The sequence below is a fragment of the Bos javanicus genome, chromosome X (assembly GCF_032452875.1).
Source record: "Bos javanicus breed banteng chromosome X, ARS-OSU_banteng_1.0, whole genome shotgun sequence".
In the NCBI taxonomy this organism is placed as follows: domain Eukaryota; kingdom Metazoa; phylum Chordata; class Mammalia; order Artiodactyla; family Bovidae; genus Bos; species Bos javanicus.
In genome coordinates this window covers 35276811-35296236 of record NC_083897.1, presented here as the reverse complement: position 1 = coordinate 35296236, position 19426 = coordinate 35276811, and positions in this window count along the sequence as shown.

Genomic DNA, 19426 nt, shown 5'->3' with positions numbered 1-19426 from the left:
AACTATTCCTTGAGTTTTATGGGAAAGCTGAAGCTGTTCCCATCAGTAATTCTGTTGCTGAGGTTCCCTAGAGTTTGAAACCTTACCCCAAACTGGGACCAATATTGTGAACTTAAGAATCTTATGGTAATAAGAGCTTCAGAGACATACCCCTAGCAGTTCTAGAGGCTACTACAAGAATGTCTAACAAAGTGTAGGCACTTAATACGTATTTTTGAATTGTTGTTGTTCAGTCTCTCAGTCATGTCCGACTCTTTGCAACCTCATGGACTGCAGCACACCAGGCTTCCCTGTCCTACACTATCTCCCAGAGTTTGCTCAAATCCATGTCCATTGAGTCAGTGATGCCATCCAACCATTTCATCCACTGTTACCCGCTTCTCCTCTTGCCCTCAATCTTCAGAAGAGCCTGGTGGGCTACAGTCCATGGAGTCACAAGAGTTGGACATGACTGAGCAACTAAAACCTTATTTGTGAATAAATAAATGCTAACCTAGATGAAAGGTATGTGGGGTGGGGTGGAGGTTCTTCAGGGTGATGTTGGAAAGGAGACTAAACCATGATCAGTGGAGACTGATGGAAGCAAACAAATGCAATATGCAGCCCTCTAAAGCAGCATCCAAGTGTTAATAAATGTACACTATCACTTAAAATAGCTTTTTCCCCCTACTGAATAATTGTTTGCTCCTATGGACTTGTAAATCTGAGGTGTTCGTGTAATGACCTTTTAGTTCCTCATGCTAAAGTATGGTGGGCAGGAGAGCAAGGCATGACTGGGCACCAGGATGCATCTGTGTTATGATACCCTTCAAAGGGCTTCTCACACTGAGCTTGGGAAGGAGGCCCTCTGGAAGTCTGACTCCTTCCTAGAGATCTAGCAGGAGATGGGATGAATGAGAAGGGAAATGGAAGAGGAAGAAAGCATTGGGGAAAATTCTGTCAATGGGGTCTAGAATTGCAGCAAGAATCTCTGTTCAGTCTCAATAGCATCTAATTACACAGGCTCCCTTTTCCCTGGAAACATCATTCATGTGACCGTCCGCTGCACTGAGGCTAAAGGCACCTGCCCTTGTTGACCATGCAAGCTACTGTCTGAAACCTCCTGCCTTTTCCATCACAGAGCGCCTGGGCCTTGTCTACCTTGCTTCTGCCTAAGCTCCAACAATTTGATATTATGAGAAAAACATTGAGACGAATGAACACCTGAATTTCAGTCAGGGCTCAATTCCATATCAATTGCTACATGAAATCATGCAAGTCCCTCCCCTGAGTTGAGAGTTTCCCTATTAGTAAACTGGGGTTCTGATGAGAGCCAAGTCAACGTAAGCGTACCCTTTCTAGCAGCTTCCCTGGTGGTCCACTCTCCCCCGAGTGTCACCACATCCTGGGCACACCCTTCCCCCCACCCCCACCCAGCCAACCTGAGGAACAGAAACACCACCCTTTGATTGCCTATCGTGCAACTCTAGATGGATTGGCCGCTTCAAAAGAATTTGATTAAACACCAAACAAGGAAGCTAAGAGACTAAACGTTGGAATGCAGGAGCCAAACTCTCGGGTCTAATCAGATCAGATCAGATCAGTCGCTCAGTCGTGTCCGACTCCTTGCAACCCCATGAATTGCAGCACGCCAGGCCTCCCTGTCCATCACCAACTCCCGGAGTTCACTCAGACTCACATCCATCGAGTCAGTGATGCCATCCAGCCATCTCATCCTCTGTCGGCCCCTTCTCCTCCTGCCCCCAATCCCTCCCAGCATCAGAGTCTTTTCCAATGAGTCAACCCTTCGCATGAGGTGGCCAAAGTACTGGAGTTTCAGCTTTAGTATCATTCCTTCCAAAGAAATCCCAGGGCTGATCTCCTTCAGGATGGACTGGTTGGATCTCCTTGCAGTCCAAGGGACTCTCAAGAGTCTTCTCCAACACCACAGTTCAAAAGCATCAATTCTTCGGCGCTCAGCTTTCTTCACAGTGACCTCCTTACCACTACCACTGCTACCCTCATCCTCGGGCTGAGCATGTGGTGGAGTCCTGCATCATGATGCACAGTGCTATTAATGGTCCAGCATTAGTCCCAGCATGGGAAAAGTTGGGTCCTACCTTGACAAAATTAAGCAGGTGCTGCTACCAGGCAAGGAGCCCCTAGGGATGCCAAGAGTACAGATTGGGAACGTGAAACACCCCATCTTCGTTTTTTTCCTCCAAAAGTTCAGCTTAGTGGAGAACAGGAACTCTTAGATGGGAACTCCCTAGACTTCAACAGAACTCATAGGATCTGCACACACCATCTCTTCCTTCCCTTGAGACAGGCAAAAGGTGGCCTTCCTCGGTCTCAGGCCAGTCCCTCTTTTATTCTTCATGTCAGCTCCTCTTTTCTAAAGGAATTCTATGCTGTTATCTTCTTTCAATGAAGCTGTTCTTGCTGAGTCACCACTGCCCTGGTTACTAAAACTTAAAGGCATGTTTTAGTTATCTTACTTGACCTGTCAGCAGCACTTGACACTGTTGAGAATGACTCTAATAGCCTTGCATTTTCCTCCCTGCTTCCTCTCCGTTTCTGTTTTTCCTGTTCAACTTCTCCCATCCCTTCCTACACTGTTTTTTCTCTTGTCTCCTCACTCTACACACTCTCCCTGAATGATCTTATCTGTCCTGATAGCTTCAGTTACCACATATTTCAAGTATCTTTTGTTGTGTAACAAACCAGCCCCAAATATAATAGCACAAACGACAATCATTTAGTATTCCCATGGGCCAGGAATGTTGACGGGGCAACTAACACATGACTTATCTCTATTCTGTGATGCCTGGGACATCAGATGGGAATACTCAAATGAGCCGGGGGTGACCCAACTGACTGGAACATATGAGGATGGAGGATCTACTTTCAAGCTCCATGTGGCAGGGGATTTGGTGGTGAGATGAAGGCATATTAGTTACCCAGTTCTTGTCCTATTCAAGAGGGAAAAGAGTCCTAAACTGAGAAGAGGAGGGCATTCTGTGTGCCCTTCCATGGGGTGGGGTCCTTCACTCACATGTCTAGCAGCTGGGCTGTGATGGTTGAAGGACGGTTCAACTAGTACTATTGACTAAAGCATCTATATATAGCCTTTTCTTATGTCTTCCAACAGCATGGCAACTAGGTCCTGAAAGGGAGCATCTCCAGAAGGGGCCTCCAGAGTACAAGTGTTCTAAGAGAACCAGGTGGGAAGCCACATGGCTTCTGCCATCCTCACATGAGGGGTAGCTGCATTCTGTTGGTTACAACAGAGTCACTAAGGCCAGGCCCAATTCAAGAGTTTGGGCACAGACCTCATCTCTTAATGGGAGGAGTGTCAAACAATTTGCAGACATGCTTGAAAACCACCACATCTACTTCATGATGATGACTGCCAAGTCAATATCTCTAGCCTAGTTCTTTCACATCAAATTTAACCTATTAAAAGCAGTACTCTTTAATTCCTCAACCCACATAATTTTTCCCTTGGACATTCCTTTATCAATAAGTAGAAGCATCATTCACCTAGATGCTCAAGTCAAAAATTTAGCAGGAGTTACTTACACCTCTCTCTCATCCCCATATCTAGCACATCTGACAATCTTTTGTACTCAGCTTCTAGTTTAAATCCCATGTTGTACCCCCTTGTCTTCTCTTCCAAACTAGAACTCTAGTCTAACCTTCCATCATGATCTCTCACCTAGATAACTATATAGCCAGCATTTTAAGGGAGGTGGGAGGGGGGGTTCAGGATTGGGAACACATATACACCTGTGGCGGATTCATGTTGATGTATGGCAAAACCAATACAATATTGTAAAGTAATTAGCCTCCAATTAAAATAAAGAAAGAAAAGAAATGAAAAGAAATGTAAATTGGTTCACATCACTTGCCTGTTTAATACATTTCAATGGCACCCTGCTGCATCTAAACTAAAATCCAAACTCTAATCCAGGCCTTAAAAGTCCTATTCAGCCTCCTGTTACCATAATCCCTAACTCACTCAATGCATCAGCCATATCAACTGAACATCAAGTACTAATATGTCTCAGGACCTTTGTGCAGGGTGTTTCCTAAGTCTAGAATGTTTCTTCCCTTCCTGCCTTGACCTGGCTAACTGCTACGTATCCTTCAGTTCTCACTGGAAAGGTCATGTCTCTCATGCCTTGTTCTCCATGTTAAAAAAGCTGTGTGCTTGCTTCCACTCTACTCTGTTGCTCTCACTGTCCCCATATTCACTACATTTCATTGCACTCTCCTACTACCCTAAGCTCTGTGAGGAAGAGCTGCCCATTTACACCACAGTGTAGGGTCAACACCATAGTGTAAACTCAGGAAAATACTTACTGAATCAAATAACTTCTGAGCTGGACTTTAAAGGATGATTCAGAATTTGCCCAGCAAAAAGGAGAAGGGCGTTCAACCTGAATGTACAAAGACCCAGAAGTGACAGAGACCATAATGGGGTATATGGCCAAAATTTATTTGTCCTAACTTTCCAGGCATTCTACCCAGTAGGATGGATGGTGAGTATGGTGGTTCTGGACTTAAGAGTAAGTTGTGAGGGGCCATAACGTATCGTCTACCTGAGAACCTGGTTGCATGCCACCATCTTGTGACTTGAGATCCCAGAAAGTTGGCTTCTATAAGCAAAGATAATAGCAGCACATGTGAGCTGATTTGGGAATACCCACTTTTTGGCCCCTAGGCTTGATGGCTCCATTCTAGGCCAACTTCCTAAAGACCCAGAGTCTTAGGATTTCCCATCCACGTAGCTGCATTGCAGCCTTCCGACACAACAGGCACATTTATTCACAGTATTTCAAAACCTACAGACCCTTTCTTAGATCATTAAAGGGTCACATGAAGTTAACATAAGTTCATGAAGAATAAAATTAACACTGCTAGGTCCTGTTGTAGGCCACTTAGCTATATTAAAGTCTCAGAATAACCATGGTGTGGCCTTCATGGGGGTTTAGGACTCTGTATTCTAGCAGATGGAGCTTTAATGCATGCAGGTGTTATGTTTGGTAAGAGCTCTATGATCTTTGTACACTTTAAGCTGGGTCCTCTTCCTGAAATACATATCTAACCTTGCATCATACCAGTCCCTTCCCTGCCTCTTAATGAGAGGAGAACAAAGGAAGTTCAATGAATGTCTATTGACAGAGAGCTAGTGAACAACTAGTAGAAATAGTATAATTCAGAGAAATCCAAGGTCTTATTAATCACTACCTTCTCTGCATACTAATGTGAGGGACAGATGCTACTGACTCTGAAACTGTCTAATCTCCTCAAGCCACATCCATACTGAGCCAGTCTCCTATGGTGACCTGTAGCCAATTTTTCCAGGTTTCTATGGCACCAGCAGGTCCCCCCAAGGTTAAAGTCAATAGGAAATGGTGCTCAGAATGGTGCAATAATTGGTGGTAATTCAGGTGGTAATCTGTTCTAGGCACTTTGGTTTTTGGTTTTCTCTATGCTATAGTCCTGTTGAACGGGTTATGATGATAAATTCAGCATGGCCTGAATTTTGCGTAGATGGCCATCTCCTCTTATAAGTATTAATATGTGGCCATGAGAGTGGCTTTTATTGGGACTGGTCCCCACCCAAATGCATGAGAAGCATGAGATACCAAAATGCTTGCAGGGAAAGCTGCTAGTGGTTAGAGCAAATGTGAATGGTAAATAGACATAGCAACTCAGAAGCAAGAACACTGAGTTCTAATCTGGCTTATATCACTGTCTCTTGGGGATGGTCTTGCTCCCTGTCTCCTGAACAATGTCACGAACTTCAGTCCATAGTTCATCAGGCACTCTATCAGATCTAGTCCCTTAAATCTATTTTGCTTCCACTGTATAATCGTTAGGGATTTGATTTAGGTCATACTTGAATGGTCAAGTGGTTTTCCCCACTTTCTTCAATTTAAGTCTGAATTTGGCAATAAGGAGTTCATGATCTGAGCCACAGTCAGCTCCCAGTCTTGTTTTTGCTGACTGTATAGAGCTTCTCCATCTTTGGCTGCAAAGAATATAATCAATCTGATTACAGTGTTGACCATCTGGTGATGTCCATGTGTAGAGTCTTCTCTTGTGTTGTTGAAAGAGGGTGTTTGCTATGATCACTGCGTTCTCCTGGCAAAACTCTATTAGGCTTTGTCTTGCTTCACTGTGTACTCCAAGGCCAAATTTGCCTGATACTCCAGGTTTTTCTTGACTTCATACTTCCAGTCCCCTATAATGAAAAGGACATCTTTTTGGGGTGTTAGTTCTAGAAGGTCATGTAGGTCTTCATAGAACTGTTCAACTTCAGCTTCTTCAGCGTTACAGGTTGGGGCATAGACTTGGATTACCATGATATTGAATGGTTTGCCTTGGAAATGAACAGAGATCATTCTGTCATTTTTGAGATTGCATCCAAGTAATGCATTTCAGACTCTCTTGTTGACTATGATGGCTACTGCATTTCTTCTAAGAGATTCTTGCCTACAGTAGTAGATAATGGTCATCTGAGTTAAATTCACCCATTCCAGTCCATTTTAATTCGCCGATTCCTAAAATGTCAACGTTCACTCTTGTCATCTACTGTTTGAGCACTTCCAATTTGCCTTGATTCATGGACCTAACATTCCAGCTTCCTATGTAATATTGCTCTTTAAAGCATTGGACCTTGCTTCCATCACCAGTCACATCCACAACAGGATATTGTTTTTGCTTTGGTGCTGTCTCTTTATTCTTTCTGGAGTTATTTCTCCACTGATCTCCAGTAGCATATTGGGCACCTACCGACCTGGGGAGTTGCTCTTTCAGTATCCTATCATTTTGCCTTTTCATACTGCACACGGGTTTCTCAAGGCAAGAACACTGAAGTGGTTTGCCATTCCCTTCTACAGTGGACCACATTTTGTCAGCACTCTCCACATGACCCACCCCATCTTGGGTGGCCCTACATGCCATGGCTCATAGTTTCATTGAGTTAGAGAAGGCTGTGGTCCATGTGATTAGATTGGTTAGTTTTCTGTGATTGTGGTTTTCAGTCTGTCTACCCTCTGATGGAGAATGGTAAGAGGCTTATGGAAGTTTCCAGGTGGGAGACAGGGTGGGAGACACTGACTGAGGGAGAAACTGGGTCTTAGTCTGATGGGTGGGGCCATGCTCAGTAGATCCTTAATCCGATTTTCTGTTGATGGGTGGAGCTGTATTCCCTCCCTACTAGTTCAGTTCAGTTCAGTTGCTCAGTTGTGTCCCACTCTTTGTGACCCTATGAATCGCAGCATGCCAGGCCTCCCTGCCCATCACCAACTCCCGGAGTCTATTCAAACTCTTGTCCATAGAGTCGGTGATGCCATCCAGCCATCTCATCCTCTGTTGTCCCCTTTTCCTCCTTCCCCCAATCCATCTCAGCATAGGGTCTTTGCCAATGAGTCAACTCTTCACATGAGGAGGCCCAAGTATTGGAGTTTCAGCTTCAACATCAGTCCTTCCAATGAACACCAAGGACTAATCTCCTTTAGGATGGACTGGTTGGACATCCTTCCAGTCCAAGGGACTCTCAAGAGTCTTCTCCAACACCACAGTTCAAAACCATCAACTCTTTGGCACTAAGCTTTCTTCATATTCCAACTCTCACATCCATACGTGACCACTGGAAAAACCATAGCCTTGACTAGATGAACCTTTGTTGGCAAAGTAATGTCTCTGCTTTTTAATATGCTATCTAGGTTAGTCATAACTTTCCTTCCAAGGAGTAAGCGTCTTTTAATTTCATGGCTGCAATCACCATCTGCAGTGATTTTGGAGCCCCCAAAAATAAAGTCTGACACTGTTTCCACTGTTTCCCCATCTATTTCCCATGAAGTGATGGGACCAGATGCCACGATCTTCGTTTTCTGAATGTTGAGCTTTAAGCCAACTTTTTCACTCTCTTCTTTCCCTTTCATCAAGAGGCTCTTCAATTCATCTTCACTTTTTGCCATAAGGGTAGTGTTATCTGCATATCTGAGGTTATTGATATTTCTCCCAGCAATCTTGATTCCAGCTTGTGCTTCTTCCAGCCCAGCGTTTCTCATGATGTACTCTGCATAGAAGTTAAATAAGCAGAGGGACAATATACAGCCTTGACATACTCCTTTTCCTATTTGGAACCAGTCTGTTGTTCCATGTCCAGTTCTAACTGTTGCTTCCTGACCTGCATATAGGTTTCTCAAGAGGCAGGTGAGGGGGTCTGGTATTCCCATCTCTTTTAGAATTTTCCAGTTTATTGTGATCCACACAGTCAAAGGCTTTGGCAGTCAATAAAGCAGAAATAGATGTTTTTTCTGGAATTCTCTTGCTTTTTTGACGATGCAGCGGATGTTGGCAATTTGGTCTCTGGTTCCTCTGCCTTTTCTAAAACCAGCTTGAACATGTGGAAGTTCACGGTTCACGTATTGCTGAAGCCTGGCTTGGAGAATTTTGAGCATTATTTTACTAGCGTGTGAGATGAGTGCAATTGTGTGGTAGTTTGAGCATTTTGAGTACTTTGGCATTGCCTTTCTTTGGGATTGGAATGAAAACTGACCTTTTCCAGTCCTGTGGCCACTGCTGAGTTTTCCAAATGTGCTGGCATATTGAGTGCAGCACTTTCACAGCATTATCTTTTAGGATTTGAAATAGCTCGACTGGAATTCCATCATGTCCACTAGCTTTGTTCATGGTGATGCTTTCTAAGGCCCACTTGACTTCACATTCCAGGATGTCTGGCTCTAGGTCAGTGATCACACCATCGTGATTATCTGGGTCGTGAAGATCTTTCGTGTACAGTTCTTCTGTGTATCCTTGCCACCTCTTGTTAATCTCTTCTGCTTCTGTTAGGTCCATACCATTTCTGTCCTTTATCGAGCCCATCTTTGCATAAAATATTCCCTTGGTATCTCTAATTTTCTTGAAGAGATCCCTAGTCTTTCCCATTTGGTTGTTTTCCTCTATTTCTTTGCATTGATCACTGAGGAAGTCTTTCTTATCTCTACTTGCTATTCTTTGGAACTCTGCATTCAAATGGGAATATCTTTCCTGTTCTCCTTTGCATTTCGCTTCTCTCCTTTTCACAGCTGTTTGTAAGGCCTCACAGCCATTTTGCTTTTTTGCATTTCTTTTCCATGGGGATGGCCTTGAGAACCCCATGAATCCCTGCTATATACCTCAGGCCAAACTATGGTGGAGGCAAAGAGTTGGACAGGACTGAGCAACTGAACTGAACTGAATGAGGATAATGGTGACCTCCCTCAAAAGATCCCACGCATATTCTGCTACACTCAGTACCCCCAACCCTGCAGCAGGCCACCATTGACCCACGCCTCCACCAGAGTCTCCTGGACACCCACAGGCAAGTCCGGGACAGTCTCCTGTGGGTGATTGCTCCTTTCATCTGGGTCCTCGTGCACAGGGTTCTGTTGTGTCCTCCAAGAGTCTATTTCCCAGTCCTGTGTAAGTTCTGGCAGCTCTACGGTGGGGTTAATGGTGACCTCCTCCAAGAGGGCTTATGCCATACCCAAGTCTGCTGTACCCAGAGCCTCTGTCCCTGCAGCAGACCACCACTGACCTGTATCTCCACAGGAGATGCTCAAACACAGTTCTGTCTCAGATCTGTGCAAGGAGATCCAACCAGTCAATCCTAAAGGAAATCAGTCCTGAATATTCATTGGAAGGACTGATGTTGAAGCTGAAACTCCAATACTTCGGCCACCTGATGCAAAGAGCTGACTCATTGGAAAAGACCCTGATGCTGGGAAAGATTGAAGGTGGGAGGAGAAGGGAACAACAGAGGATGAGATGGTTGGATGGCATCACTGACTCAATGGACATGAGTTTGAGTAAACTCTGGGAGTTGGTGAGGGACAAGGAGGCCTGGCGTGCTGCAGTCCATGGGGTTGCAAAGAGTTGGACACGACTGAGCGACTGAACTGACTGAACTGATACCACTGTCTCAGCTGTCTTACCTTGGGTAAATCACTTAACCTCTGTAATATAAATATAACAAGAAAATTTTTCCACAAAACACTGGATTAAATAAGCTACTGCCCATGGAAGATCATTGGAATCCTTTATTGCTACTCACATGTAGGGAATAAACCTAATCCAAACGCTGTTACTGAGAGTGAAGTCACCAAGGTGGTGACAAAGAATTCATTCCTGTCTTCTCCCCATGTCATGAGAAGAGCATCTAAAAACTGTTTATGGAGAAGACACCCACTGAGAGAACCCTAGAACATAGCAGTGAGGGTGACCGCAACCCCAGTATCACGGAGGCCAAGACAGACTACATTAGAAAGGGAAAAGGAGTGACAGCATTCCCCTCCCCTAGGCCAATGCAGCACCATGCAGAGAGGTCTCTCTTGAGCCGATAGTCTAGTGAGAAGAGAGAGCCCAGTGATTACATCCAGCATGCCCCAGTACTGTAGGTCACTTTGTGGGAGCCCCTACTCTAGTTTTTCCTCATAGAGATTACAGTGGAATATGGGGCTCAACCACTTGAAATATGATTGTGAAAGAGAAGTGAGGAGAGACAACAACCAGTACACGGATCTTGGCAAACCATGTTCCTACCTGCAGAGATCAAGTAAGTAGTCCCAACCAGTGGCTTTGCTCACCTGGAGAACAAAGTCGGTGGTGTAGTCTGAACAGGGAACTCAGTGGGGGTGCAGCTCTCCTAGATTTGGGTCCTGAAATAAGGAGTTTTGTCAGCCCTGGAGCTAGGTCTTCCCATACTCAGGCAGGAGAGCTGAGTCATAGCTGCACCCACTGTGGAGTATGGTTCACATCCCCATCTGACAGGAAAGGGTGATGAGAATACCTGAAAACTGTAACACAGCAGCGCTCTAGCTCAAAGGAGGATGGGCAGAACTCATTCACCCCGGAGCAAAGCCAGTGGCCCTGCTCTGTGACAATCTAGAGAGGTGGGATGGGGTGGGACGGAGGTTCAAGAGGGAGAGGATATATGTATTCCTATGGCTGATTCATGTTGATGTATGGCAGAAACCAATAGAATGTTGTAAAGAAATTATCTTCCAATCAAAAATAAATAAATAAATAATGACTCTTAGCATACACATGCACACAGAAAAAGCCAGTGACTCTGTTCAGACAAGGAACTTGTGGCATGAGTTTGCTGGAGTCAAGACTGCAGAGAGCCTTAGTGGCCTTGGAGATGCTTCACCCACTATACCCGGTATGAAGGGAAACTAATTTTAGTTCCACTTATTACTGAATACAGCCTTTAGCTGCCTGATCAGGGAACCTAATCAGAGCACATGGGGAGCTCTGATACATGGTCCATCTAGCAACTCTGCGTGTAGTGGCACTTGAACTGAAAGCACAGTCTGTGACTTTCCCTATCTGCAGACAAAAATCAGTGGCCTTGATGACCAGGATATTCAGTCCCCATTCTTGCTTGAGCTGGGTCCCCAAACAGTGACCCAAACAGACCCTGGGTCCTATCCTGCTGATGAGCCAGGGCAGGAAAGATAATTCACAGCCTTACCTACTACCAAGTAGCAGCATAAAAAAAGACACATAGGTCATTAGAACTGAATCAAGAGCCCAGAAATAAGCCCAAGCATATACAGTCAAGAGGAGCCAAGAACACTCAGTGGAGAAAATATAGTCTCTTCAATAAAGAGTGCCGGGAAAATTGGATATTAACATGTAGAAGAATGAAACTAGACTCCTTTCTCACACCACTAGCAAAAATTAACTCAAAATGGTTTAAAGACTTTAATATGAGACCTGAATCCATGAACACCTAGGAGAAAACAGAAATAAAGCTCCTCAACACAGGTCTTGGCAATGATTTTTTTTGGATACTACACCTAACACATAAGGAACAAAACCAAAAATAAGTAAGTTGAACTACCATACACTAAGCCACTTTATACAGCAATAAATAAATAAACAAAATAAAAAACCTACTAAATGGAAAAAATATTTTCAAACCACTTATCTGGTAAGTGGTTAACATCAAAAATATATAAAGAATCATACAACATAACAAAAAAACAATAATCCAATTAAAAACTGTGCGAAAGACCTGAGAAGATATTTTTCCAAAGAAGATACATCAATAGTCATCAGGTACATGAAAAGATACTCAACATCACAAGTTACTAAGATAATGCAAATCAAAACCCCAATAAGATTGTTAGAATGACCATCATCAAAAATTGAAGAGATCCTAACAAATACTGGTGAGGATATGGAGAAAACGTAACACTTTGTACTTCTGATGGGATTGTAAACTGGTACAGACACTATAAAACAATATGGAGGGATTAGTCTCCAAAAGAGTCAGACACAACTGAGTGACTGAACTGAACTGAACTGAGTCTCCAAAATATATAAGCAGCTTATACAGCTCAGTATTGGAACAAACAGCCAAATCAAAAAATGGGCAGAAGACCTAAACAGACATTTCTCCAAAGAACACATATGGATGGCCAATAAACACATGAAAAGATGCTCAGCATCACTCATTATTAGAGAAATGCAAATCAAAACTACAATAAGTATCACCTCACACCAGCCAGAATGGCCATCATAAAAAAATCTATAAACAATAAGTGCTGGAGAGGATGTGGAGAAAAGGGAACCCTCCTATGCTGTTGGTGGGAATATAAATTGATACAGCCATTATGGAGAATGGTATGGAGATTCCTTAAAAAACTAGGAATAAACCTGCCATATGACCCAGCAATCCTATTACTGGGCAATACTGGGCATATACCCTGAGAAAACCACAATTCTAAAAGACACACATACCCCAGTGTTCATTCCAGCAATATTTACAAGAGCCAGGTCATGGAAGCAACCTAGATGTCCATCAACAGATAAACGGATAAAGAAGACGTGGTACACTATTCATTCATAAAGAAGAATGAATTTCAGTCAATCCTAATGAGGTGGATGAACCTAGAGCCTGTTATACAGAGTTAAGTATGTCAGAAAGAGAAAAACAAATATTGCATATGAATGTATATATATGGAATCTAGAAAAATGGTATTGATGTACCTATTTGCAGGGAAGGAATGGAGATGCAGATGTAGAAAATGGACTTGTGGACAGAGTGAGGGAAGGAGAGAGTGGGATGAATGAAGAAAATAGCATCAACATATATACACTATCATGCATAAAACAGCTGATGAGAAGTTGCTTTGTAACACAGGAAGCCCAGCTTGGTGCTTTGTGATGACCTAAAGGGACGGGATGGGGGAGCAGGAGGGGTTATAGGTATAATTACGGCTAATGTGCGTTGTTGTATAGCAGAAACCAATACAACATTGTAAAGCAATTTTTCTCCAATTAAAAAGATAAACTAAAAAACTGTATGGAAGATCCTCAAAAAATTAAAAATAAAGCTATTATATGATTCAGCAATTCCACTTCTGAGAATATAGACCCCCTAAAATGAAAACACTAACTCAAAAAGATACATACACCACCACGTTCATAGCAGAATTATTTATAATAGCCAAGACAAGGAAACAACCTAAGTGTTCACTGATTGATGAATGGATGAAGATGTGATACACACACTTACATACACATACACACAATAAGATATTATTAACACATTAAAAAAAAAAAAAGAAATCCTGTCATTTGCAACAGCAAAGATGAACTTTGAGGGCATTATGCTAAGTGAAATATGTCAGACAGAGAGAGACAAATATTGTATGATTTCATTTATATGAGGACAAACAAACAAACACATTCCTAAAAGTAGAGATCAGAATTGTAGTTTAACAGAGCTGGAGCATGAAGGGAGGTAAAATTGGAGGAAGGTAGGTGGCGCTAGCGGTAAAGAATCTGCCTGCAAACATCGGAGATACAAGAGAAGCGGGTTTGATTCCTGGGTCGGGAAAATCCCCTGGAGGAGGAAATGTCAACCCACTCCAGTATTCTGGCCTAGAGAATCACATGGACAGAGGAGCCTCGTGGGCTACAGTACACGGGTTCACAAAGAGTCAGACACAACTGAAGCGACTTAGCAGTAGCTGTCAAAAGGTACAAAATTCCAGTTATGAGATAAATAATTACTAAGGGTGTAATGTACAACATGACAACTGAATTAACACTGCCATATGCTATACATGATACTCCAGTATTCTTGGGCTTCCCTTGTGGCTCAGGTGGTAAAGAATCCACCTGCACTGTGGGACACCTGGATTTGATCCCTGGGTTGGGAAGATCCCCTGGAGAAGGGAAAGGCTACCCACTCCAGTATTCTGTCCTGGAGAATTCCATGGACTATATAGTCCATGAGGTTGCAAAGAGTTGGAAACGACTGAGTGACTTTTACTTTCACTTTCATGATCAGTTAAGTCGCTCAGTTGTGTCTGGCTTTTTGTGACCACATGAACCACAGCACGCCAGGACGCCCTGTCCATCACCAACTCCTGGAGTCTACTCAAACTCATCCCCATTGAGTCTGTGATGCCATCCAAACATCTCATCCACTGTCGTCCGCTTCTCCTCCTGCTCTAATCTTTACCAGCATCAGGGTCCTTTCAAATGAGTCAGCATTTCACATCACGTGGCCAAAATACTGGAGTTTCAGCTTCAACATCAGTCCTTCCAATGAACACCAAGGACTGATCTCCTTTAGGATGGACTGGTTGGATCTCCTTGCAGTCCAAGGGACTCTCAAGAGTCTTCTCTAACACCACAGTTTAAAAACATCAATTCTTCAGCACTCAGCTTTCTTTATAGTCCAATTCTCACATCCATACATGACTACTGGAAAAACCATAGCCTTGACTAGATGGACCTTTCTTGACAAAGTAATATCTCTGCTTTTTAATATGTTGTCTAGGTTGGTCATAACTTTCCTTCCAAAGAGTAAGCGTCTTTTAATTTCATGGCTGTAATCACCATCTGCAGTGATTTTAGAGCCCCCCAAAAAATAAAGTCTGACACTGTTTCCAGTTTCCCCATCTATTTCCCATGAAGTGATGGGACCAGATGCCATGATCTTCGTTTTCTGAATGTTGAGCTTTAAGCCAACTTTTTCACTCTCCTCTTTCACTTTCATCAAGAGGCTCTTCAGTTCCTCTTCACTTTCTTCCATAAGGGTGGGGCATAACCTGCATATCTGAGGTGATTGATATTTCTCCTGCCAATCTTCATTCCTGCTTGTGCTTCTTCCAGCCCCGCATTTCTCATGATGTACTTTGCATATAAGTTAAATAAGCAGGGGGACAATATACAGCCTTGATGTACTCCTTTTCCTATTTGGAACCAGTCTGTTGTTCCATGTCCAGTTCTAACTGTTGCTCCCTGACCTGTATTCAGGATTCTCAAGAGGCAGGTCAGGTGGTCTGGTATTCCCATTTCTTTCAGAATTTTCCACAGTTTCTTGTCATCCACACAGTCAAAGGCTTTGCCATAGTCAATAAAGCAGAAATAGATGTTTTTCTGGAACTCTTGCTTTTTCGATGATCCAGCAGATGTTGGCAATTTGATCTCTGGTTCCTCTGTCTTTTCTGTATCCAGCTTGAACATCTGGAAGTTCACGGTTCATGTATTGCTGAAGCCTGGCTTGGAGAATTTTGAGCATTACTAGCCTGTGAGATGAGTGCAATTGTGTGGTAGTTTGAGCATTCTTTGGCATTGCCTTTCTTTGGGATTGGAATGAAAACTGACCTTTTCTAGTCCTGGCCACTGCTGAGTTTTCCAAATGTGCTGGCATATTGAATGCAGCACTTTCACAGCATCATCTTCCAGGATTTGAAATAGCTCAACTGGAATTCCATCACCTCCACTAGCTTTGTTTGTAGTGATGCTTTCTAAAGCCCACTTTGCTTCACATTCCAGGATGTCTGGCTCTAGGTGAGTGATCACACCATCATGATTATCTGGGTCGTGAAGATCTTTTTTGTACAGTTCTGTGTATTCTTGCCACCTCTTCTTAATATCTTCTGCTTCTGTTAGGTCCATACCATTTATGTCCTTTATTGTGCCCATCTTTGCATGAAATGTTACCTTTGTATCTCTAATTTTCTTGAAGAGATCTCTAGTCTTTCCCATCCTGTTGTTTTCCTCTATTTCTTTGCATTGACCACTGAGGAAGGCTTTCACATTTCTCCTTGTTATTCTTTGGAACTCTGCATTCAAATGGGTATATCTTTCCTTTTCTCCTTTGCTTTTCACTTCTCTTCTTTTCACAGCTACTTGTAAGGCCTCCTGAGACAGCCATTTTGCTTTTTTTGCATTTCTTTTTCTTGTGGATGGTCTTTTTTTTTTTTTTTTTCTTGTGGATGGTCTTGATCCCTGTCTTCTATACAATGTCATGAACCTCCGTCCATAGTTCATCAGGCACTCTGTCTATCAGATCTATTTCTCACTTCCAGTGTATAATTATAAGATATTTGATTTAGGTCATACCTGAATGGTCTAGTTTTTTCCCCCACTTTCTTCAATTTAAATCTGAATTGGCAATAAGGAGTTCAAGATCTGAGCCACAGTGAGCCCTTGGTCTTGCTTTTGCTGACTGTATAGAGTTTCTCCATCTTTGGCTGCAAAGAATATCATCAATGTGATTTCAGTGTTGGGCATCCAGTGATGCTCATGTGTAGAATTTTCTCTTGCATTGTTGGAAGAGGGTATTTGCTATGACCAGTGTTTTCTCTTGGCAAAACTCTATTAGCCTTTGCCCTGCTTCATTCTGTACTCCAAGGCCAAATTTGCCTGTTACTCCAGGTGTTTCTTGACTTCCTACTTTTTCATTCCAGTCCCCTATAATGAAAAGGACATCTTTTGGGGTGTTAGTTCTAGCAGGTCTTGTAGGTCTTCATAGAACTGTTCAACTTCAGCTTCTTCAGCATTACTGGTCAGGGCATAGACTTGAATTACCATGATATTGAATTGTTTGCCTTGGAAACGAACAGAGATCATTCTGTTGTTTTTGAGACTGCATCCAAGTACTGCATTTTGGAGTCTTTTGTTGACTATGATGGCTACTCCATTTCTTCTTTGGGATTCCTGCTCACAGTAGTAGATATAATGATCATCTGAGTTAAATTCACTCATTCCAGTCCATTTTAGTTCACTGATTCCTAGAATGTCGACGTTCACTCTTTCCATCTCCTGTTTGACCACTTCCAATTTGCCTTGATTCATGGACCTAACATTCCAGGTTCCTAGGCAATATTGTTCTTACAGCATCAGACCTTGCTTCTATCACCAGTCATATCCACAAATGGATGTTGTTTTTGCTTTGGCTCCATCCCTTCATTCTTTCTGGAGTTATTTCTCCTCTGATCTCCAGTAACATATTGGGTACCTACCAACCTGGGGAGCTCATCTTTCAGTGTCCTATCTTTTTGCCTTTTCATACTGTTCATGGGATCCTCAAGGCAAGAATACTGAAGTGATTTGCCATTCCCTTCTCCAGGGGAACCACATTCTGTCAGACCTCTCCACCATTACTAAGAGAGCAAATCCTGAATTCTCATCAGAAGAGACATTTTTTTTTCCTTTGTGTTTTCTTTTATTGTAACTATATGAGATGACAAATGCTAACTAAGCTTATTGTAGTGATCACTTCTCAATATATATATATATATATATATATATGTCAAAACATTATGCTGTACACCTTAAACTTATACAGTGATGTACATCGAGTATATATTGATAAAACCAGAAAAAAAAAAAAAAAAAAAAAACACTGTTACTGACTTAGGATAAGCCCTCTCATTTCTCGGTCTCAAATATTCCCCTATATAATGGGGATCTTAAACTATGTGATATTTTAGGGAGCTCCTGTGCCCGATAATCCAGGATTCTAGCCAAACTAATTATTGGAGTTGAAGTCAAATGTGTCTGTGTGCAAATCGAGAGTCTAAATTAGCTTTTATTGTTTACATGAAGAAGTGTGCTCTGTGCATTTAGGGTGTGAATTGCAGCAAGGTAGGCATTGTGGGGAGGGGAATTCAATGCTCCTGATGCCCCAGATTCCTGGTGCCTGCTAGGATCAATTTTTACTGCCATACTCATATATATCCCTTGAGCTGTAATCAGATCAGAATAAAATGTAAGGTATTATCACATTTCTCAATGCAATTATATGCTTTCCAAGATGGATTGGTAATTTACGGCTTTAAATTTTGATTTTTTTTAATTTTCACCTTGGTTGTTTTCTGGGAACAAAATATATTCCTTGGGGAAAAGTCTGCTTCTAAAGGAGGAGGGATACTGGTGTTTCAACGGAACAAATATGTACTCAATACCTGACATGTCATAGACATTTGAGTTTCCTCCTTTTCACCTCCTTCTCATCTCTCCACATTCATAGACACTGGCTCAGTGCATGAAAGAGAGTACAAGCCTCAAGAAATGACCATGGGATAAATGAGTGAATAGGGTGGGAACCCTTTCTGCAAAATCCTAACCCAGCATAATTTGGCAGAGGATGAAAGATTTACAGAGGATTATGAGGCCAAATTATGTAAGTGAATGGGCTGTAAATGACAGTGATAATAACAAGACTAATACTGAGAGCTTCTGAGGCACCAGTCACTATGCCAAATGAGATGGCAGGTCGGGAAAAATTAGAGTAGTGAAACTGTGAGTAGAGAAGAGGGGGTGACCTAAGAGAGATTTACAAGCTGAGATTATTAATACATGAGAACTGACTGGATATTGGGCCTTGTGAAGAGGAGGCATCAAAGATGAAAACCAGGCATCTGACTTGAGTGACAAGAGGATATAGGTAACATTTCTGGACATGGGAAAGACTGGACGAGCAGGCTTGATTGGAAGATGATGAGTTTAGCACTGGACATATGACGATGTAGGTGTCCATGGAACATGACTGGTGGTGCGTCCTGGAGGCAACTGGACATCAAGGTTCTGGAGCTCCATGTTGAGGCCTGGACTCAAGACAGCAATCAGGGATCAAGGCTTTGTTGATGTAGTGAAGGTGGTAATTGAAAGTTTAGGACCTCCTGCAGCCCCCATCTCTGCCCCACACCCCCAGACATGGGACATGAGAACAGTAACACTTTACCGGCAGGAGCCATCATGGGAGACTGCAAATGGGCAACAAGACAAGTACAGGAAAGACCAGGAAGAAGTGGTGCTATGCACAGAAGCAGAGGGCATGTTTCTAGAAGGGTGGAGGGGTGGGAATGTTCCAGGCTGTCATCTGCTGCTGCTGATTTCAGAAAGGACAAGGACTAACAAAATCTCTTTTAGATTTATGGACAAAGAAGTCTTTGGTGACATTTGTAACGGCACTTTGTGTGGGGTGATAGGAGAAGTGGACAAATTGCAATGGACTGATAAGTAAGGAAGGAGGGAAGAAAGACAATACATGTGAAGAACATTTTGTTTATGAAAAAGAGACAGATGGAGCTGGAGGGGATTTGGGGTTGATAAAGGTTGTAATAAGTT